General features: G+C 44.8%; 1 long non-coding RNA gene across 1 annotated transcript in view; it reads left to right on the forward strand.

The window, feature by feature from the left end:
* The window catches only part of LOC135050533 (uncharacterized), a 68,445-nt gene that overhangs the window by 7,664 nt on the left and 35,779 nt on the right, over window positions 1-25,002 (forward strand). The window contains exon 2 of the long non-coding RNA XR_010241650.1: window positions 10,836-10,944. This is a non-coding gene — a long non-coding RNA (uncharacterized LOC135050533). The remainder of the gene's footprint in view (window positions 1-10,835; window positions 10,945-25,002) is intronic.

Below are 25,002 nucleotides of genomic sequence, written 5' to 3' on the forward strand. Positions count from 1 at the left end.
CCTGTGGTTTTAACCCATATCGGTGTTGTGTCCTCATTTCTCTGCTAGGGGTTATAGGGCTATTATATTCACAAACTGCTTAAGGTTTTAACGTGTATTTGGTAAAGGGTACGCACTGTGAGTACTTTGTACCGACAGCGCTGCACAAGGTTTAAAGTGTATCATCATTACAGTGCCGTGCTGCAGAAGGTTTAAAGCATAAACGTATCATTACATTGTATCACTAACAAGGTTTAAAATCTATCCTATTGTGTGCGCGCGGTGTGTACTTTGTACTCCCGGCGCGGCGTCCTGTACGCTAAGTCCGTAAGCTATAGGACTCTGTACGCAAATAGCGTACACAGTACGTAGCGTGTGTATTCAATCTAGCGGCCGCAGCGGCCCCACAATAAAGGTGTATTTAAAGTTATAGCTTTATGTTTAAAGATAATAATTGACATTATCAGAGCTTAAGCATTATCAGCCATTTTGTTAAGTAGCAGCCCTGATGTAGTGAAGAAGTATGCTTTGTTGAGAAATCATAATAATGCTGACATTTCATAGTTAGTACGTTCTGTGGAAAGCAATGTCGTAGCTATAAGTCTTGAAAACATGTTATTAGGCAGTTTGTCTTGTGTTTAGACTACTCTTGAACGACACAATGGAGGGTGGTTTCTGGGAATGCATTTTGTTATACTTTGTGAAGTATATCAGTTTTTCATGAAAGTAACTTTCTGCTATATAATGTCATGCTGAATAAAGTAGCTTCAGTCTCATTTTGTGGACATAACTGCATGTGTTGTCTGCTTCCTGGGATTCCCAATCGATTGGTAAACAAACAGTATCGTATACAGACAATTGAAGGGACTTGCTAGAGGAGGCTTATCTCCAACAGTCATGAGTATTAATAAGAGGTGTGTGGATAATTGAGGCGGCAATGTGTACAGAGGGGTGGGTTGCAAGGAGAGTAGACAATGTATTTGCTTTGAAGAGAATACCATGGAGTGTAATGAAGTACAACAATCTGAGGTGCATGGTGTGTTTGTGAAAGAAGGTATTTAAGCATGAATGTATGTGACAGTTTTAAAGCTGAACATTCAAATACTTGATTACTGGTGGTGTTTAGCTGTTCATTTACAAACACATTATGAATGTGAATGCACTTTGACTAGCACAGCTGACCCTAGATTGCATGTAATGAATACTATGTCTAATTAATACAGGCTACCAATGAGAAAAATGTGATGTTGATAAAAGGCGATAGATTACACTGTATTCGACTAGGCAAACAACAGCCATATACAGTAGACCTTCATTAAGTATGGATTAATAAGTAACATTTGCAGTACAAGTATTATAATTGCATACAAATCATGATCTACAGTAGCAAAAGTTGCTAAGCATAGATTGTTTGCATAGTGATCACAAAGTGAGGGTTGCAGAGTAATATATACATACATTAGAAGTTACAAAGTAGTTAATTTGTAGTTGTTTTAGGTGCTTAATGTTTCCTACCAGTAGATGTGCAGCGGGCATTTTTTGTGTTTTGTGTTTTGGTTTTGGATTCGGGCTCGCGGTCGTGTTTTGGATTCGACGCGTTTTGGCAAAACCACCCTTTCGGGTTTTGGATTCGGATGCGTTTTGGATTCAGGTGTTTTTTTTTTAAAAAACGCCTCAACAACAGCTAAAATAATAGAATTTGGGGGTAATTTTGACCCTATAGTATTATTAACCTCAATAACAATAATTTCCACTCATTTCCAGTCTATTCTGAACACCTCACAATATTATTTTTAGTCCTAAAATTTGCACCGAGGTCGCTGGATGACTAAGCTAAGCGACCCAAGTGGGTGGCACAAACACCTGGCCCATCTAGGAGTGGCACTGCAGTGTCAGACAGGATGGCACTTAAAAAAATAGTCCCCAAATAGCACATGATGCAAAGAAAAAAAGAGGTGCACCAAGGTCGCTGGATGGCTAAGCTAAGCGACACAAATACCTGGCCCATCTAGAATTAGACTCCAGTATCATGTGAATTATAAGGTCCAAATCACTGGAAGAAAATGACAAAATCACTAGAATTAAAAGCCAGTATCACAGGAATTATTTGTTCTAATCATTGGAATTATTGGTCCAAATCACTGGAAGAAAATGTAAAAATCACTAGAATTAAAAGTAGTGATGAGCGAGGTTCGGTTTTAGTCGGTTTTACTCGGTTCTCAAAACGGCATCTTATTGGCTATCCAAAACACGTGACATCCGTGAGCCAATAAGATGCCGTTTTGAGAACCGAGTAAAACCGAGTAAAACCGAATCCGCTCATCACTAATTAAAAGCCAGTATCACAGGAATTATTTGTTCTAATCAAGGGTATTATTGGTCCAAATCACTGGAAGAAAATGACAAAATCACTAGAATTAAAAGCCAGTATCACAGGAATTATTTGTTCTAATCAATGGTCTTATTGGTCCAAATCACTGGAAAAAAATGACAAAATCATTAGAATTAAAAGCCAGTATCACGGGAATTAATTCAAATGGCAGACACTGAGCAGCACGATGCAGCACAAGACACTGAGCACTGACCAGTGATACTGAGCACTGATGATACTACTGAGCACTGATACTGAGCACTGATGATACTACTGAGAACTGACACTGAGCAGCACAATGCAGCACAAGACACTGTACTAGTATTAGTAATGTAGTATTACTGAGCACCACAAGACAATGAGCAGTGATACTGAGCACTGATGATACTACTGAGAACTGACACTGAGCAGCACGATTAGCACAAGACACTGTACTAGTATTAGTAATGTAGTATTACTGAGCACCACAAGACAATGAGCAGTGATACTGAGCACTGATGATACTACTGAGAACTGACACTGAGCAGCACGATGCAGCACAAGAGAGACACTGTACTAGTATTAGTGAGCAGCACAAAAGCACTCTGGAATTGTCACCCCCCAGATACCACTGTTACTGAAATGATGATGACCGATGCACAGTCACAGGACACTAATACCACAGCACCCTACAGCAGCAAGATGCAGCACAAGAGAGACACTGTACTAGTATTACTGAGCAGCATTAAGCACTGATACTGAGCACTGATACTGAGATTTGACACTGAGAGAACGTAGCCACGTCCTCTCTGTACCATCTACAATGCCCGAGTGAAAATGGCGGCGACGCGCGGCTCTTTATATGGAATCCGAATCTCGTGAGAATCCGACAGCAGGATGATAACGTTTTGCCTCTTTCTGGTTTTCCGAGTCAGGCAGGAAAAACCGAGCTGGGCTCGGACCCGTGTTTGACACGTGGAGTTCGGGGGGTTCGGTTCTCGGCGAACCGAACCCGCTCATCTCTAGTTTTCGTATAGTTTAAGTACAGGATAAGTATAGGCTGAAAAACACTTATATTTCTATACTTTGATTTCTACACCCTGCCTATGTCAGCCAGGATATGTCAGCCTTGTAACCCTTAATATGTAGACCAAATACCAAGTGTATGAATTTTCCCTGATTAAGGCCACAACTCACTACCCATTACCCACTGAGGGGTAGTGAGGAGAGCAATACATTTAAAACAAACAGATGCTGAAGGGGAGATATACCATCACAAAACACTAAGATCAGACTGTTCTTAAAGTTATTTCAAATTACCTAAGAATGCAGTACTATTAACTAAGCCAAATGTATCAGTGTCTGCTGGGAGCAGCAGTTCCGATTACCTAAGAATGCAGTAATATCATACCTCCCAACATGACCCTTTCCAGGAGGGACACTATACTCTGCTTCTGGACTTTTCTCTTAATGTATGATTGCTGGCACCTGTGTTGAGCAGGTTATTGGATAAGAAAGGTGGTTCAGCACAGGTGACGGCAATCATAAATTAACAGTGAAATCCAGGAGCAGAGCATTATGTCCCTCTTGGAGAGGGTCATGTTGGGAGGTATGTAATATTAACTAAGCCTAATGTATCAGTGTCTGCTGAGAGCAATAGTTCAGATTACCTGTAGGTGAGAAGATGACAGGGACGTGCAGTCAGGGGAGGCAGTGCCTCCCCTGTCATTAATGAGTAAAATAATACAAAGAAGATACTTATGACACATAAGTATCTTCTTTATTATTTTACCTATCATTATATATGTTCAAATCACTTTGGGAGGCACCGATCGTGGTGCCTCCCGTAGTGATTAGGAAAAGTATGGGGAGCGGGGGGCGGGCACAGGCGGGCCCTAGCAATGGGCTGGAAAAGCCCATTGAAATAACATGGGAAAGCGGCACCATTAGTGGTGCCGCTTTCCTACAGGGACGTGCTTTCAACCTATGAAAGCACGTCCCTGTGAGTGAGGCCACAGTGATTGGCCAGCGGATCCGTCTCTGGATCCGCTGTCAATCACTGTATGGGGCGGCATCGGTACCTGCGGAGGTGCGGCGGCGGAGGTACGGGAAGCGGCGGGCCGGGCGGCGGAGGTACGGGATGCGGAGGTACGGGATGCGGAGGTACGGGATGCGGAGAGGCGGGCGGCGGTAGCGGCGGCGGTAGCAGAGTTTTGGCAGCGGAAGCGGTACCCATTTCAAAAATGGCGCCTTAGCGTCATTTTTGAAATTCAAGATGGCCGCCGCGAGCCAATCATGGCTCGCCGCGTCATCGCCCCGCCCCCTCCCGCTGACTTATATAAGTCAGCGCGAGGCAGCGGCTGTCAGTCCGACGGCGGAGGAGGAGCGGAGAAGAGCTCCTGAAGACGCCGTGGAAGTCCTGGATGGGCGGCGGCTATGCAAAAGAGCTTAGCAGCCGCCGCCCACCAGGTGAAGATGCTGGAAGTCCTGGGAAGGCGGCGGCCATGCAAAAGAGCTTAAAGGCCGCCGCCTCCCAGGTGAAGACGTCGTGGAAGTCCTGGATGGGCGGCGGCTATGCAAAAGAGCTTAGCAGCCGCCGCCCACCAGGTGAAGACGCCGGAGGAAGACCCCAGAAGCCCTGGGGAGGTGGCGCCCTCCCAGGTGAAGACGCCGGAAGCCCTGGGAAGGCGGCGGCCATGCAAAAGAGCTTAAAGGCCGCCGCCCCCAGGTGAAGACCCAGTTTAATAAAGAATTTTTTAAAGAATGTGTTGTGTTTTTTTTTTTATATTTTCTTTACAGGTGGACTACAGGTGCCAGCGGGCCCTTTATGTCCGGGCATGCTGGCACTTGTGGTTCTCCAAGTGCCAGCATGCTGGGGCAGGCTTGCTGGGACCTGTAGGCCACCTGTAAAGAACAATATTACTATTCTTTGCAGGTGGACTACAGGTGCCAGCGGGCCCTTTATGTTCGGGCATGCTGGCACTTGTGGTTCTCCAAGTGCCAGCATGCTGGGGCAGGCTTGCTGGTATCTGTAGGCCACCTGTAAAGAACAGAACATACAATGAACCCCGCACCCACCGCCACCAGGGGTGCGGGGCATAGCACTGGGCTATCAGCCCAGTGCTGGTTGTTGCTCGGGAGGGGGGACCCCATTTTGATTTTTTGGGGACCCCACTTTCCGAGGAATTCCAGCCCTGGGCTGACTGGTTTGGGGGGTGTTTAATGGCATGGCAGGGGGACCCCACACTGAGTGTCTACCCTGCTATGGCATTATCCCCCCTGGCTGGTTCTGCATGGTGCTGGTTTTAGTGGTGTGGGGGGACTGCACTTTTTTTTTTTTTGGGGGGGGGGGGGGGGCGAGTTTAGCTGCAGTGCCTCCCCAGGCCCTGACCTCACCGCACGTCACTGGAAGATGAACATGAAGATAGAAGTAGGATCACAGTCTTTGCAGGGGTTGAATATGATTGATACAAAGTACAGGATAAGTATAGGCTGAAAAACACTTCTATTTCTACACTTTGATTTCTACACCCTGCCTATGTCAGCCAGGCTCTGTCAGCCTTGTATCCCTTTTTCAAACACATAGAGAATATGAATATCTATATGATCAAGAAATGTCAACGTTCTCACAGACAGCTGTGACTAGTCACAAAGAGATGATGATTCATTTAGAAATTAAAGTCATTTGGATATCCAGTCAACAAACCCATCCATTACGACATTCATGCGATTTAATTAAACATGATGAATTCCCATTTTCTCCCGAACATAAAATGTTTTCTAATCTATCAAAGGAAGAAAATGGTGCCATTAAATATTTGAGTGAAAAAAAAATCACCTGCTGATAAGTATAGGGTTGTAATTATGAATCATATTTATTATATTGATGATGAATATCCCAAAATTCCACTAGTTGAATTTTACCAAAAGTGTATAAAACGTTAAGCAGTGCACGGGGAGGCCCATCATCATCTCTCGTTACTCTGACATATATTGTCACAGTACTCTATGTAGATCTTTTCTACAGCCAATGTACTACATCATCTATTAAAGGTACAAAACGTTTTCTTAAAAATTTGGGACAGCTTGCGTCAAGCTCTACACAATAACAACAACGGAGGGAATGGATGCTGAGAGAGGTGTGGAGTCAGAGGTGCATGCAGTAACAGCCATCTCCCAGTAACCACAAAGCAGTGGTGCAAGTAGAAAAAATGTCTTAAAGGTACTGTGTGTCAAATGGGTCTGGCCACATTCCACATGGGGCATGGCCAATTAAAATGGGGGCGTGATAGACATACAGGGGGAGGGGCAGATACACATATGACCCCAATAGTCCCAGATACACGTTGCCCCACAGTGCCAGATATACATTGCCCCACAGTGCCAGATACACATTGCCTCACTGTGCCAGATACACAAATGCCCCCAGAGTGCCAGATACACATTGCCCCACAGTGCCAGATACACATTGCCCCACAGTGCCAGATACACATTGCCCCACAGTGCCAGATACACATTGCCCCACAGTGCCAGATACACAAATGCCCCCAGAGTGCCAGATATACATTGCCTCACAGTGCCAGATACACATTGCCCCACAGTGCCAGATACACAAATGCCCCCAGAGTGCCAGATATACATTGCCTCACAGTGCCAGATACACATTGCCCCACATTGCCAGATACACAAATGCCTCCAGCGTGCCAGATATACATTGCCTCACAGTGCCAGATACACAAATACCTCCACTGTGTCAGATATACATTGCTCCTCAGTGCCAGATACAGAAATGTCCCCAGTGCCAGATACACATGTCCCCCCAGTGGCAGATATGCTCCCAGTGCCAGATATGCCCACAGTGCCAGATACAGAGACGCCCCCAGTGCCGGATATGCCTCCAGTGCCAGATACAGAAATGTCCCCAGTGCCAGATACACAATGGGGAATTGGTATCAGATATTAAAGTGGGGGCGCCCATAGGAAACAGTGACCACAATAAGGTCACATTCAATATAAGTTTTCATAAACAGTCCTATACTGGCTCAACTAGGACTCTAAACTTTAGCAAAGCAAACTTTGAAATGATGAGGAAAACTTTAACGGATATTGATTGGGAAGGTTTGTTTCTAGGAAAAAATACTACAGAGAAATGGGATGTATTAAAATCACTACTAGCTAAAAATACTCTCAAATTTATTCCTACGAGCAGCAAAAAAAGGATTAAAAATAATAAACTAATGTGGCTTAATAAAAAAATAAAGGAACTTATGGGCAAGAAAAGGCGAGCATTTAAAAAATACAAATCTGATGGGAATGCGGAATCATTTCAGCACTATAAGGACTGTAACAAAATATGCAAAAAAGAAATAAGAGCGGCTAAAGTAGAAACAGAAAACTAGTAGCTAAGGAAAGCAAATCAAATCCGAAAAAAAATTCTTTAAATACATTAATAGCAAGAGATTAAAGAAGGAGAGTATAAACCCTGTAAAAGTCAAGTCGGGAGTCTTAATCAAAAATGATACTGACATAGCGGACATACTTAATGAATTTTTTTCAACAGTATTTATTAGAGAGGACCCAATTCAGGGACTAACACACAATCTCAATAATGATAATATCCCACTGATAGGTACTTATTTAAGTGAGGAGGTAGTCTGTGACCTATTAAAACATTTAAAGATTAACAAGTCACTGGGGCCCGGTGGAATTCACCCAAGGGTTCTTATGGAGCTTCACTCTGAACTGGCAAAACCGCTATTTTTGATATTTAAGGATTTAGTTATATCAAGTATGGTTCCCAAAGACTGGCGTATAGCGGAAGTAGTGCCTATATTCAAAAAGGGAAGTAAAGCTGAACCAGGTAACTATAGACCAGTTAATCTTACATCTATAGTGGGGAAAGTACTGGAAGGTATTCTAAGGGATAGTATTCATAAGTTCCTTGAAGCCAATAAAATCATTAAAAGGAATCAACATGGATTTGTGAAGGACAGATCCTGTCAAACCAACTTACTTGGTTTTTATGAAACAGTAAGTGCAAACCTCGATCAGGGTAAAGAGGTGGATGTAATCTTTTTCGACTCTGCCAAAGCTTTCGACACAGTACCCCACATGCGACTTATCTACAAGCTACAAGAAATAAGGCTAGGAAGCACTATATGCACTTGGGTCAAGAATTGGTTAGATAATAGAGAACAGCGCGTTGTGGTTAATGGATCGCTTTCAAATTGGACTGAAGTGTTAAGTGGTGTGCCACAAGGCTGGTATTAGGACCGCTATTGTTCAACATTTTCATTAACGACCTAACAGAAGGTCTAGAGAGCATGGTGTCAATTTTTGCAGATGATACCAAATTGTGTAAGGCTATAAATATGGAGGAGGATGCCGAGTCTCTTCAGAATGACTTAGTTAAATTAGAATCATGGGCAGCCAAATGGAGAATGTGCTTCAACACAGACAGGTGTAAGGTAATGCACTGTGGGGTAAAATTAGTGGAAAAAGATTTAGGTGTTCTCATAGATAACAAACTAAGCAGCAGTTCCCAAAGTAGGATGGCAGCAAAGAAGGCTAATAAGATACTAGCATGCATAAAACGGGGAATTGATGCAAGGGACGAGGGTGTTATACTCCCGTTATATAAATCACTAGAGAGACCACACCTTGAATACTGTGTACAATTCTGGGCACCGTACTACAAAAAGGATATCCTGGAGCTAGAAAAGGTTCAGAGGAGGGCGACCAAACTAATTAAGGGCATGGAGACGATGGAATACAAGGAAAGGCTTGAAAGACTAGGCATGTCTACATTGGAAAAGAGGAGACTAAGAGGGGATATGATCAACATCTACAAATATATAAGGGGACAATATACAGAGCTTGCGCGGGACCTGTTTTTGGCCAGATCAACACATAGGACTCGTGGACACTCGCTCAGGTTAGAGGAGAGGAGATTCCGCACAATACGTCGTAAAGGCTTTTTCACGGTAAGGACAATACGTGTTTGGAATTCCCTGCCTGAGGAAGGTTTAATGGCGGACTCTGTCAACACTTTTAAGAATGGGTTAGATAAATTCCTAATGGATAAGGATATCCAGGGTTATGGTGCGTAGTCACGCACCATAGTTACTATAAAAAGGGATAAAATGTAACGGCTGACATCAGCATCAGTCAAAATTTTAGACAAATCATCATGCATAGGAGACCACTAATATGTTGAACTCGATGGACAATGGTCTTTTTTCAACCTCAAATACTATGTTACTATGTTACATGGCCCCCCAGTGCCAGAAATGCCCCCCAGTGCCAGATACAGAAATGCCCCCACAGTGCCAGATATGCCCCCAGTGCCAGATACACAAATGCCCCCACTGTGTCAGATATACATTGTCCCCCAGTGCCAGATACAGAAATGTCCCTAGTGCCAGAAACACGTCCCACCAATGGAAGATATGCTCCCAGTGCCAGATATGCTCCCAGTGCCAGATATGCCCCCAGTGCCAGATATGCCCTCAGTGCCAGATACACATGTCCCCCAAGTGCCAGATATGCCCGCAGTGCCAGATACACATGTCCCCCCAGTGCCAGATACACATGTCCCCGCAGTGCCAGATATGCCAGCAGTGCCAGATATGCCCCCAGTGCCAGGTACACATACCCCCCTTCCCCTGCTGCTGCTGTGCTGTAATGTGTGTGAGGGGAGGAGAGCGCAGCGTGCGCCTCTTCTGCCCCTCAGTCTCCGGCGGTGGTGCGGGTCTCTACCTTCAATTCAGCGCCGATCCATGAGCCAGTCAAAGCTTGCAGACCGGCAGCCAATCAGGAGCCTTGGCTGCCGGTCCGTGAGATCTGATTGGCTCACGGGCCGGAGCTGAATTGAAGACACTGAGGGGCAGGAGAGGCGCAGGCTGTGTTCTCCTCCCCTCATGCAGTGGCGGTGAGCAGCAGCAACGGATGAAGCGAGCAGCGGCCTGTCGGCGTGGGTACGGCGTACCCACGGCTAAATTCTTAAGGGTACGCTGTACCCACCCATACCCGCCCACTTGCACCCCTGCCACCAAGCAACGCTCCTGGTTTCCCTCATCATCTCTGATACTATTGGCCCTGCACGCAACAGCATATTTGTGTGCAGGCGCAGGGTAATGCATGCATGTAAGGGTTTTCAGAATATTCATGCAGTTGCAATTAATCGCTCCACCCATGCTAACATTGACACTGTGTACAGTTAGTGTGTACCTCTGAATCAGGCCTATAAGTGTTCTGCCACAGACTTTTTAATGTTTCTTATTGATGTGATCCGCTACTGTATAAGAACATTTTTTTTGGCTTGAGAATTATTTCTATTTCCAACAACAGAGGACAGTGATGCTATCATATGCAAATATATTTTTATGCATCAATGTGCAAGAGCACACCAACAACTAATGAATTAAGTAAAGTGCCCCGCCTTAACATGTTTGCTGGAGTTCTTAGTAGTAAATACAAAACCCTTTGTTGCACATTTCTTTTTCAGCTGTGGGCCTGAGGAGAGATCCTTGCTTCTCTGCTATGGAGAGAGGGAGGAGCAAGGGAGCTGCCAAACAAGAAGTGCAGAGCAAGAGCTGACAATATACTGCAATCAGGTAACATGCTGCCTATGATAATCCTGAATACTACAACATCTACATAATAATGAATGGTGATATGTCCTATCTCCATCATGACATGTGCTCCCCCACCCCTCCCCCCATCTAATGGCTCCCATGGCAGAGACAGGTCCATATTAAGGTTGTCCTGTAACCACCCTATTATTCTAGTTTGTGCGTGTGCGTTTTTCACTTTTTACTAGTGGAATTGAGTATATATGTTTGAAATCTGTATCTTATATATGCATCTCACCACAAGAGATGTAAATGCTGTAAAGAACACAAATTTATTACAACCAATTCTGATCAACCCATAGGTTCACAAGTACACGCATGTGAATAGATAGAAAAGGGCTGTGTGACTGTTTATCTTGCTAATTCTCATCCACAATTACCCTTGTAGCGTCATCACTTGATGTGGTTGTTAAAAATCCCTTTGAACTCTGCGGGCTATTCATTTCAAATTACATTAAACAGAAATGATTATACTTTGCTTGAAGCCTGCACTGGTCAACGCATTCTACAATACGACTCCTGAAAGCACTAACAGCTTCTATTTCATTAGTTGCTGAGTTGCCAAAATCTGCATTTTTCGGGTTTGGTGAGCGTGCGGCATGCCGTCCGAACTCAGACGTATTTTTAAATGGGCAACACTTACAAGGCATGGTTTTGCATTGTAAGTACTGTATTTGCCCCTTTAAAAAAATGTCCAAGTCCGGCCATACATGTTAGAATATTAGCAATATTTTCTCTAATATACCCAAATAGACAACACTGAGAGCAGGGGAACAAAAACCTGACTGTAAATAATAATTACACGCTGTGCTTATATTTTGCTGAGCTGTTTACGCAACATTATTTCCTTATTTATGTCTATTGCAAAGATTTATTGCAATTGACTGCTCATATATGTTTTCATAAAGTCAGGTTGGAAAGATAAGTTTATTGTATACAATCACTAATCCCTGTCTTTAACAAATAAAACTGCTCCCTACTGATTTCATTTTTGAAACTCATATATTTTTACTTCACAGCATCCAAACATAAAATAATTCTAGGATAAAAACCCATTAATAAAACTGCGCCGACATAAATCTCTTTCCTTTTTTTTTTCAAGCTGAACAAATAAAGCATAAACTCTTCCATTGCCCTGATCGTATTAGAAACAGCCTCTTTCATCAATATTACATTGCACAAAAAGGTTTAAAATGTCTCCATTAGGCATAAGATAATATATAAACAATATAAAATCAGCAAATTGTTCAAACAGCAAGAGTGAAATAACTTTAGCCTTAAATTAAGTTCCCTGTGTTCTCTAACGATAAGTAGCTTCTAGGGTGGCCAATCCCGGGATCCGGATTGGCGGGATCCCGGGATTTAGGCCAAAAATCGGCCATGATTCAATACCGAGATTGGAAGCTCTAATCCCGGGGATTGAGGGATCATGCGGCCCTTTGTTTTTTTAAAGCCGGGCAGCGTTGGGCGTCCTCAGGATGCCGCTCCCCCGGCGCAGCGTGATGTGCAGTCACAGGTCATGCTGCGCAGTCAGCCATCCACCTCCGCAGAGTCCACTGGACGTCTCACAACCCCGTCGTATAGTGAGTTATATGTGTGGGGCGAGGCAGGGCGAGAGGGGTGGTCACATAGGGAATAGCCAATCCCGGGAATCCTGGGATTGACCAGTTTTCAATCTCGATACCCGGGATTGAAAAAATGGGCTGGGATTGGCCACCCTAGTAGCGTCTTCCCTCTAAAGAAACTACCTATTTAATAATAATAATAATAATACTAATAATAATAATAATAATAATATTATTAATAATAATAATAATAATAATAATAATAATATTATTATTTTAATATGCCGATGATACAGAATAACTTTGAAAAGAGGTCTTATGGCCCAAAGATTGTTATCTTGCCTAAAAATAACTTTTTTTTTGCTGTTTACATTGTTGAAGTCCAAATTATAATCCTTTCACACTGACAAAAATGACCTGGGATATTGTACATGAACGCGCAGTAACCTGGATTTTAGTGCAGTGTGAAAGTGCCCAGGGAAAATATCCTGGGTCAAGCAACGCAGCATTTCAACCCGTGTTAAAAGTAGGGTTAAACAAGCGTCAGATCCGGGTTGCTGTGCGGTGTAAATGAGTTACCGGGGCGATGCAACCCACTATCTGTTCACTGTATGGAAAGGGTAGCGTGTTGAAAACGATTTGGACTAACAATATATCAATCCGATATATCGATATTGGGCGCATCGACTGGATGGTCTTTAAGGTGTGTGTCTCGTACATAGGGGGTCATTCTGAGTTGATCGCTAGATAAAAATTAAATTAAAAAGCGGCACCTCAGCGCATGCGTATGCGGCGCAGAGCGCATGCGCGACGTACTTTCACAACGGGCGAAGTATTTTTACACAAGGTCTAGCGACGCTTTTCAGTCGCAAGGGCAGCCACAGAGTGATTGACAGGAAGAGGGCATTTCTGGGTGTCAACTCACCGTTTTCAGGGAGTGTTCGAAAAAACGCAGGCGTGCCAGGAAAAATGCAGGCGTGGCTGGGAGAACGCAGGGCGTGTTTGTGATGTCAAATCCGGAACTGAACAGTCTGAAGTGATCGCAAGATAGGAGTAAGTCTGGAGCTACTCAGAAACGGCACCATTTTTTTTGTAGTCGCTCTGCGATCCTTTCGTTCGCACTTCTGCTAAGCTGAGATACACTCCCAGAGGACGGCGGCACAGCGTTTGCACGACTGCTAAAAACTGCTAGCGAGCGAACAACTCGGAATGACCCCATAGACCCCTTTATTTCGATCCACCTTTGTCATTTATACATACGTACGAATAAGAACCAGCCTGGGTAAACATAATTTGGGTTGGCCACACTCTATCAGCCCACGTTACTTGATAACACCACTGTCACCGAGAAAAATAATGGTTTACTAAATATAGAAAGTTAAATCAGTGTGTACAACTGTGACACCAGCCCCCTGAAACGCATGTAAAGAGAAATGGGACTTTAGTTACAGTCTTCCTGTCATGAATAAGTATCTAATCGATACGCAATGAAAACATCGGGATTTTGCTCTCAAATTTCTGCCTATTTCACAGTATTGCTTCCTGCTCCTATTGTTTGTTTTGTCTGTCCCAATAAAGCTTCAAGTCACATTACAAACCAGTTTACCCAGATCAAATTTAGTAAAATAAAGATCTGGTTAATTTCTAATTAGGTTCCAATGTCATCATTAAAGATCTTTTGAATCCCTTGTCCCCAAAATAGTAGGTTTAATTTCATCCTTGATAATGATGTGTAACAGCTATCTGCGGAAGGGCTGAAAATCCTTAAAAGTCAGCTAATCTCTTAAAGCATGAAAGTGCCGTCAGTCGCATACATTATTTAACAGAATTGTATAATATTTCATCTGCCTCATCTGGATAAAAGTTAATTACTTGGAGAAATGTGATGAATTCAACAGTGTTCAATTACCATCCATTTGGCCATGTACAGTGCATAATGTTACAGCATCCGGATGCAGAGATTAAGACAAAAAGCTAAACTAACACAGTAAAGTAGTTTATTACATTGGTTTATACAACCCAGATTATTTTTTTTTTTTATTCTAATTAGAAGTTTTAAAAGCTTCATTAATGAAAGCATAAAACATATTATTAAAAAGATATATAGCCTTCTATATATTTAATACTAATATTACTTTCTTTCCTGGAGCTTTAGTGGAATAGACAATAAAGATTTATATATTTGGTCCTATTCCATTATTACGGTTTTAATGCTGTGTAGAATTTATCAGGTTACAGTACTGGCGAGGAGACCGTTAAACTGTACTCAGTACAGGACTGCAACAGGGATGAAAGTACATAACGTATGTATAGTGCAGTGCAAGCTGTGCTAAACTGCAACGCTAACAGATTTCCCTATGGACACCAGTCATAAGATAAAAATAAAATGTATCTTTTAATATAATGTAATAAAAATAGATTGCTGCGCTGATTATACATATACAAAGTTGGCGTCACAGCATGGAATGTCAGGTTTATAGGGTATCGGTAATCTTACAGCTGCGGAGCGAAGAATTGTCATTACTACATGAAAAAATAATGACTTTTTACGCAAAAGCCCACCTACAGGAAGATCAGAGAGATGCAGTAGGCTCAGCAGCGTACAAAGTGCGGCGTCTTTGTTTCCGTAGGGCTGCTAAGGCAAAATACTGTACAAATGCCTAATGTAAAAGAGCTACTGATGATATTCATAAGTGTGTTTGTAATATTTCAGTAGCTTTTCAAATAAGAAGATATTCTAGATAGTGAGGGATTTTTTTTTTCAGATTAATATCACTGAATACCTGGGAGTCCTGATAAGTGGAGACTTCACGTGTATGCTTAGCGTACAATCAGCAAGTTTGTACTGCACATGCTACAAAATAGCTATCTGCCTAGATCTGTATGCAGATGTGGGAAATGCTCCGGCACTAGCTAATTATGAGGGAGATTTATCAAATCTTGTAGAGAGATAAAGTACCAGCCAATCAGCTCCTAACTGCCACATTACAGGCTGCGCTTGCAAAATAACAAAAAAAAACCAGCTGCGCTTCAAAAGGATACCATTTACATACGATATTGTTTAAAACCACGAATTTCAGATATTTAATAAGAACGTGCAAAATGAATCAATAACAACATCCGTATGATTAATAAATGACTAAGGGGGACATGTACTAAGCAGTGATAAAAGTGGAGAAGTGAGCCAGTGGAGAAGTTGCCCTTGACAACCAATCAGCTGCTATGTATACTTTTATAGTATGCAAATTATAAATGTTACGGCAATGCTGATTGGTTGCCATGGGCAACTTCTCCACTGGCTCACGTCTCCACTTTTATCACTGCTTAGTAGATGTACCCCTAAAAGAGCCTGATAGCCAATATCTAGACCATTTTTAGTCTCTCTTAGGGCAAGTCTTGTATGCAAATGCCGGAATAAGCAATATGTGCTGATAAATGCGAAAGTTCTCCCTGCAGGAAGATATTGTTATGACATCCAGTCTGGAGATCGATAGTTACCAAATCCCTTGTGGTGTTGGCCGGGTATTCCACCTAGCGAGGGTCCAGAGTATCCTCTTTATCCAACGCAATGGTCGTGGTGGTTCTCCCTTTATTAATTTATTACACTGCAGAGTAGCACAATCTTATTCACATTACACTGTACATAGGCCCAGATTTATCAAGCCTTGGAGAGTGATAAATTGCACAGTGATAGTGTACCAGCCAATCAGCTCCTATCTGCCACGTTACAGGCTGTGTTTGAAAAATGACAGTTAGGAGCTGGTTAGCTGGTACTTTATCACCATGCAATTTATCTCTCTCTATGGCTTGATAAATCTGGGCTATAAAGCCCCTGATTCATATTATACCACATAGTAGTAGCCCTTATACACAATGCCCACAGTAGTGCCATTTATACACATAATGTCCACAGTAGTAGTGCCCCTTACATGTAGTAGGGGCGCATATAGACATAATGAAGGGCAGAGAGAGGGGGAGACATATGCTGGGCAGAGAGAGGGGAGAAACAGATGCTGGGCAGAGAGAAGGGAGAGACAGATGCTGGGCAGAGAGAAGGGAGAGACAGATGCTGGGCAGAGAGAGGGGGAGATAAATGCTGGGCAGAGAGAGGGGTAGATAGATGCTGGGCAGAGAGAGGGGGAGATAGATGCTGGGCAGAGAGAGGGGGAGATAAATGCTGGGCAGAGAGAGGGGTAGATAGATGCTGGGCAGAGAAAGGGATAGATAGATGCTGGGCAGAGTGTGGGGGAGACAGATGCCGGGCAGAGAGAAGGGGAGATAAATGCTGGGCAGAGAGAGGGGTAGATAGATGCTGGGCAGAGAGAGGGGTAGATAGATGCTGGGCAGAGAAAGGGGTAGACAGATGCTGTGCAGGCAGAGTGTGGGGGAGACAGATGCTGGGCAGAGAGAGGGGGAGATAGATGCTGGGCAGAGAGAGGGGGTGATAAATGCTGGGCAGAGAGAAGGGAGAGACAGATGCTGGGCAGAGAGAAGGGAGAGACAGATGCTGGGCAGTGAGAGGGGAGAGACAGATGCTGGGCAGAGAGAAGGGAGAGACAGATGCTGGGCAGTGAGAGGGGAGAGACAGATGTTGGGCAGAGAGAGGGGGAGATAAATGCTGGGCAGAGAGAGGGGTAGATAGATGCTGGGCAGAGAGAGGGGGAGATAGATGCTGGGCAGAGAGAGGGGTAGATAGATGCTGGGCAGAGAGAGGGGGAGATAAATGCTGGGCAGAGAGAGGGGTAGATAGACGCTGGGCAGAGAGAGGGGTAGATAGATGCTGGGCAGAGAAAGGGGGAGATAGATGCTGGGCAGAGAGAGGGGTAGATAGATGCTGGGCAGAGAAAGGGATAGATAGATGCTGGGCAGAGTGTGGGGGAGACAGATGCCGGGCAGAGAGCAGGGGAGATAAATGCTGGGCAGAGAGAGAGGTAGATAGATGCTGGGCAGAGAAAGGGGTAGACAGATGCTGTGCAGGCAGAGTGTGGGGGAGACAGATGCTGGGCAGAGAGAGGGGGATATAGATGCTGGGCAGAGAGAGGGGGTGATAAATGCTGGGCAGAGAGAAGGGAGAGACAGATGCTGGGCAGAGAGAAGGGAGAGACAGATGCTGGGCAGTGAGAGGGGAGAGACAGATGCTGGGCAGAGAGAAGGGAGAGACAGATGCTGGGCAGTGAGAGGGGAGAGACAGATGTTGGGCAGAGAGAGGGGGAGATAAATGCTGGGCAGAGAGAGGGGTAGATAGATGCTGGGCAGAGAGAGGGGGAGATAGATGCTGGGCAGAGAGAGGGGTAGATAGACGCTGGGCAGAGAGAGGGGTAGATAGATGCTGGGCAGAGAGAGGGGGAGATAAATGCTGGGCAGAGAGAGGGGTAGATAGACGCTGGGCAGAGAGAGGGGTAGATAGATGCTGGGCAGAGAAAGGGGGAGATAGATGCTGGGCAGAGAGAGGGGTAGATAGACGCCTGGCAGAGAGAGGGGTAGATAGATGCTGGGCAGAGAGAGGGGGAGATAAATGCTGGGCAGAGAGAGGGGTAGATAGACGCTGGGCAGAGAGAGGGGTAGATAGATGCTGGGCAGAGAAAGGGGGAGATAGATGCTGGGCAGAGAGAGGGGTAGATAGATGCTGGGCAGAGAAAGGGGTAGACAGATGCTGGGCAAGCAAAGTGTGGGGGAGACAGATGCTGGGCAGAGAGAGGGGGAGATAGAGGCTGGGCAGAGAGAAGCGAGAGACAGATGCTGGGCAGAAAGAAGGTAAAGGTGCTGGGCAGAGAGAGGGGGAGAGACAGATGCTGGGCAGAAAGAAGGTAAAGGTGCTGGGCAGAGAGAGGGGGAGGCAGATGCTGGGCAGAGAGAGGGGGGACAGATGCTGGGCAGAGAGAGGGGGAGACACAGGTGCTGGCAAGAGAGAGGGGGGTACAGATGCTGGGCAGAGAGAGGGGGAGACAGATGCTGGGCAGAGAGAGGGAGAGATAGATGCTGGGCAGAGAGAGGGGTAGATAGACGCTGGGCAGAAAGAGGGGGAGACAGATGCTGGGCAGAGAGAGGGGTAGATAGACGCTGGGCAGAGAGAGGGGGAGACAGATGCTGGGCAGAGAGAGGGGTAGATAGACGCTGGGCAGAGAGAAGGGGAGACAGATGCTGGGCAGAGAGAGGGGGAGACAGATGCTGGGCAGAGAGAGGGGGAGACAGATGCTGGGCAGAGAGGGGGGACAGATGCTGGGCAGAGAGAGGGGGAGACAGATGCTGGGCAGAGAGAGGGGTAGATAGATGCTGGGCAGAGAGAGGGGGAGACAGATGCTGGGCAGAGAGAGGGGTAGATAGACGTTGGGCAGAGAGAGGGGGAGATAGATGCTGGGCAGAGAAAGGGGTAGACAGATGCTGTGCAGAGAGAGGGGGAGACAGATGCTGGGCAGAGAGAGGGGGAGACAGATGCTGGGCAGAGAGAGGGGGAGACAGATGCTGGGCAGAGAGAAGGGGAGACAGATGCTGGGCAGAGAGAGGGGGAGACAGATGCTGGGCAGAGAGAGGGGGAGACAGATGCTGGGCAGAGAGAGGGGTAGATAGATGCTGGGCAGAGAGAGGGGGAGACAGATGCTGGGCAGAGAGAGGGGTAGATAGACGTTGGGCAGAGAGAGGGGGAGATAGATGCTGGGCAGAGAGAGTGGGGGACAGATGCTGGGCAGAAACAGATGCTGGGCAGAGAGTGGGGGGGACAGATGCTGGGCAAAGAGAGGGGGATGCTAGGCAGAGAGAGGGGGGCAGATGCTGGGTAGAGAGAGAGGGGGGTGGCAGATGCTGGGATGAGAGAGGGGACAGATGCTGGACAGAGAGAGTGGGAGATAGATGCTGGGTAGAGAGAGGGGGGATGCTAGGCAGAGAGAGGGGGGTGGCAGATGCTGGACAGAGAGTGGTTGGGGCAGATGTTGGATAAAGAGTGTGGGGGCAGATGCTGGGCAGAGAGAGGGGGGGCAGATACTGGGGAAAGAGGAGGGGTGGATGCTGGAGAGTGAGGGGACTGATGCAAAGGAGAGGGGGGTGTGTGTGGACAAATGATGGACAAAGAAAGGTGGGGACAGATGTTGGACAGAGAGAAAAGTGAGGACAAAGAGAGAGAGAGGGTGGCAGATGCTGGGGAGAAGGGGGGCAGATGCTGGTGAGTGGGGGGATGACAGATGCTGGGCAGAGGGAGAGGTAAGGACAAATGCTACACAGAGGGGGAGGAGATGCTGGGGAGAGAGTGGGGGAGGGGGCAGATGCTGGGCAGAGGGAGAGGTAAGGACAGATGCTACACAGAGGGGGAGGAGATGCTGGGGAGAGAGTGGGGGAGGGGGCAGATGCTGGGCAGAGGGAGAGGTAAGGACAGATGCTACACAGAGGGGGAGGAGATGCTGGGGAGAGAGTGGGGGAGGGGGCAGATGCTGGGCAGAGGGAGAGGTAAGGACAGATGCTAGACAGAGGGGGAGGAGATGCTGGGGAGAGAGAGGGGGGGGGGGTACTGGGTTCAGAATATAGAGAATCAGAATGAAACATGTAGAAGTCAGAGAGAGACAGAGCCTGCACAGAGAGGATGCAGATACAGTAGGCAGGAGCTACAGAGACAGGAGCTATTACTGTGGAGACAGGGGGCAGGCTGATTACTCACAGACAGGTGCCATGCTGTGATATCCTCAGTGTTCCAGGGGAGAGAGGAGCATGTGACAATCTCCTCCAATCAGGGGCTCTTCTTATCAGCATGTGCACCTCCAATAAAAGCTCAGCACATGTTCTTCTGACCATTTTGTTGAGATCAGGGAAGAGACTCGGGAGTCATTGGCGCTCATTCCGAGTTGATCGCTCGCTAGCTACTTTTTGCAGCCGTGCAAACGCATAGTCGCCGCCCACGGAGGAGTGTATTTTCGCTCTGCAAGTGTGCGATCGCATGTGCAGCCGAGCGGTACAAAAACATTTTGTGCAAAACAAGACCAGCCCTGAAGTTACTTATCCTGTGCGATGGTCCTAGCAACGGAGGTTCCGGAATTGACGTCAGACACCCGCCCTGCAAACGCCTGGTCACGCCTTCGTTTTTCCTACCACTCCCAGAAAACGGGCAGTTGACACCCATAAACACCCTCTTCCTGTCAATCTCCTTGCGAACGGCTGTGCGAATGGAATCGTCGCTAGAAGCTTGGAACAGCAACGATGCTGTTTGTACCCGTACGTCGCGCCTGCGCATTGCGATGCATACGCATGTGCAGTTTTGCCATTTTTTTACCTGATCGCTGCACTGCAAAAATCGTCAGCGAGCAATTAACTCGGAATGACCCCCGGAGTTGGCACCGCAGTGAGTTGCAGTGACGTCCCCTGCTGCCGCTGTCTCAGAGCTGCCGTTTATACAGTGCAAATAAACTAGAAATTATCCCGCACCAGACTAAAATATAGAGATTAATTACTATTATAGAGAGAAAGAGGGTTAAGTTTGCAAGAGACAAAAAAGATTTTGCCATCAATAAGGTGTTCAGATGGCATAAGCTATCCGAACAACAGTCCAGAAGATTGAGAGAGGATCCTTATACCTCATCAGAAATTGACTCTTCAGTGAAGACACAGGTGATCATATATCGATAAATACCTCCAGTTATAAAGGGGACTTAGACCAGAGACTTTCTTTTTTAGAGGACGGCAGGGCTCATCGTGGACAAGGAACAAGAGGAAAACGAGACGTGGCCGCAAGAAAGACCAAAAACAGACAGAGGTGGGAGTCACCCCCATCCGGGAGATATCCCACCCGGACATACAAGAAAAAATAAACAAAATTAATCAACTCAATATCATTAATCTTACTGAACGGACCCTTACGGAGGAGCAAAAGAACATATTGATGAAGGGCCTCTCTTTCTCACCCTCCAAACCCCTTAACCGGTTCATATGGGGAAAAAATTTACGTCTTTTTGAAAGGAAGCTTCTATTGAAGAAGTTCTTTTCCATGAAATCTAATGAAAATCTGTTTTCCTCACAATCGATAGAGTCGGGATTCAGCCAGGGAAATGAGAATATGACCATTCCATGGTCATCTCAAGAAAGGGTAGCCCTGGAATCCCTGGAGGAACTATCCAGTAATGGACCACCAGTATTGGATAATCTTATCACTACAAGAAAGATATGCAAAAAAAGATCTACTTTTGTTCCTCCTGAAATAATTAGTCCAGAAACTACGGTTTTCCTGAATTTGGTGTCCAAAGAATTTGATCAAATTTATAGAAAACTGGACACCTCAGACTGTCGGGGAATCTGAGTAGAAAGGAAAGATTGGCCCTAGCTGAGATTAAGGGGTGGGACGATACCATAATTAAACCCTCTGACAAAGGGGGCAACACGGTATTGTGGCCAAAGGTGTTGTATATGAGGGAAGCACTCAGACAGCTCAATGATACAACCTGCTACCAAAGACTTACATTTAATCCCACTCAAAACTACAAGGAGGTCTATAACAACATGATTGAACGTGCCTTTATAAATGGCATCATTCTCAAGGAGGAACGCGATTTTTTACAAACCATTAATCCAAAAATCCCCACATTTTATCTACTCCCGAAGGTCCACAAAAATTTACAGGAACCTCCAGGACGCCCCATTGTATCCGGAATAGGTGGACTCTCGGAGAAGGCGAGCATTTTCTTAGATACTCACCTTAGATCACACGTGACACAGCTAGCATCATATGTCAAAGACACGCCTGACGTCTTGAGAAGATTAAATGATATCCAACTAGAGGATAATTATATTCTAGTGAGCATGGACGTGGAGTCCCTTTATACGTGCATCTCCCATGATCTAGGGATGAAAGCAGTGGAATATTTCCTGCGCATGGAAGGGATTGGTGACTTTCAACTTTTTCTACTGAAGTTACTCAAATTTGTGTTGAATAAAATCTACTTTGTCTTTGATGATCGCTACTACCTCCAGGTAAGAGGGACGGCTATGGGGGCGGCCTGTGCGCCCACATATGCCAACCTCTTCCTGGGGTGGTGGGAAAGAGAATATGTCTTCTCCGATAGAAATGACCACCATACACTGCATATTATTACTTGGCTACGTTATATCGATGATGTTCTCATCATTTGGGGCGGCTCTGAATGTGAAACGAGTTCCTTACAGAGTTAAACATCAACGACCTCAATCTGAGACTCACGATGAACCACAGTTGCCAGGAAATTCCCTTTCTTGATTTGAGAATCTACCGGGATGGAGAGAATATGCTGGCCACAGAATTACATTGAAAGGAGACTGCTACGAACAGCACTCTCCATAACTCCAGCTCACACTTTCCTCCCACTATATCCAACATACCTCAAGGGGAGTTCCTCAGGCTTAAGAGGAATTGTTCTGATGTGGAAACCTACCGACACAAAAGTGAGGAGGTCACCATCCGTCTCAAGGAACGAGGCTATAGTCATAGGTCCATCAAAAAGGCACGTAACTTCCTCCTGAAGACAAGTAGGAACTCACTTATCTTTCAAGAGAAGAAAGACAATGATCAAGATGAATTAAGATTTGTGGTAGATTTTTGTCAGGAGTGGAGACAACTCAAGAATGGTATACAAAAACACTGGCATGTGCTCCTATCTGACCCAGGTTTGGCGACCAATCTGGGAGACAAGGTCTCAATGAGCTGGAGGAGGTCACCCAATTTGAAGGACCATTGGGTACAAAGTCATTACCAGCGGAACCCCTCTGTGTCTCCCACGGTAAGGGGCACCTTTCCATGCGGGACATGCAGGGCCTGTAACTATATCTTGCCAACACAGGAAATCGTTGATAAATTCGGAAAGCAACATAGGATCAACGATTTTTTCAATTGTAAAACAACCAATGTGGTCTATTGTCTTCAGTGCTTGTGTGGCAAAAGGTATGTCGGGATAACTACACGCATGTTCAAACAGCGGATACTTGAACATGCGGGTACAATTAGGAATGTGGACAGAGACTTGCAGAATTTTCGACAAATCACGACGGTGGCGAGACATTTTCTCCAATACCGCCATGACAAATCTCATAGGATGCAAGTTTTCGGCCTGGAAAAGGTTAAACTTGGAATAAGAGGAGGGGATGCAATGCAGGAACTACTTAAAAAGGAGAGCCAGTGGACCTACATGCTGGGAAGCCTTGCTCCATCTGGACTCAATGAACATATAAATTACACAGTGTTCCTGTGACAACCTCCATATGAACCTAGTCCCATCTCTCGATCCACAATAATAATCGCCTTTGTCATCTTGCACTCTTACATCCATCCTTATGCACACTTGATTATTCTTTATTTTACTCTGTCCTCGTGTTTGCGATCATATTTATTTAATCTACACATTACATAATTCCAGCACTTTTATTTACCAACAATACACAATTAAAATGATCCCCATCTCTCCTCTATCATTTTCTCCTTCCCTTAGATCCCCTAATCACATTTACCTATTACACTCATTCACAACACTATAGTCATGAGGGCATGCACTCACATACATCATGTTCCCAGTTGTGTTTTGGTCATCTTCACTTGTGTCATTTTTTTCACCTTGGGTTGGGTTTGTATCACTGCACTAACACACTTATTACTAATTCGTCACTTCCCTTTAGGTCAAATCTACATGTAGGCCCCCCCCCTTCTCCCCCCCCCTTCTTTAGACCATTCTGGCCGAATCACATTACGCACATACCATCAACATAATTACACATTGCATTAGCATATTTTCGCCATTTCACATCTCTAGTCTCATTATAGTCACATAGCAGCCTCACAGTAATAGGGTTAAACACTTTTTTGTTTATTTCTCTTTATTTTTCTATATTTATACTCATATTCATATTCCTGCTCATTTTTTTTAATCTCACATAACACTAAAGGATACTCTGATGGGGATTTTACTAAGATTATCAGATAATTAGATCATGATTCTTTAATTTCTTTTATGTTTAATGTTTATTTTTTATCATTAATATCTGTATAGTCTTTTTATTTTTATTTATATTTTTCATTTATTCTTCGCTATTTGTATATAATAAAAATCTTTATATATACCCATATCTATATTGATTAATTTATATCAATTTTATTTTACATTTATTATTATTATTTATTTATTTAGTTGACTGGACGATCAGTGGTATTTCTTTACTTATTTTTACAACATAAATCTATATTATGATATCGCAATACTGTGAGATATATGTACTCTACATCAAAGTTTTCCTTATGATACCACGAGCATATTACTATTATTTTGTGTTTCTATCAAGATATAGGCACGAAGGTCAGGTTCGGAGTGAAATATTTTGCATATGGATTATATCCTATTGTTAATGTATTACTCTATCACATTCAGGCTTAAGATACCGGCCTAATGTTTTGAATTCTCTTTATGGACTGTTGTGATTAGTGAACTAAGCATAGCTTCTAGTATGCGGCACAGGTGTGTTAAGTGACGTGTAGCACACG

Source organism: Pseudophryne corroboree, chromosome 2, assembly GCF_028390025.1.
Source record: "Pseudophryne corroboree isolate aPseCor3 chromosome 2, aPseCor3.hap2, whole genome shotgun sequence".
In the NCBI taxonomy this organism is placed as follows: domain Eukaryota; kingdom Metazoa; phylum Chordata; class Amphibia; order Anura; family Myobatrachidae; genus Pseudophryne; species Pseudophryne corroboree.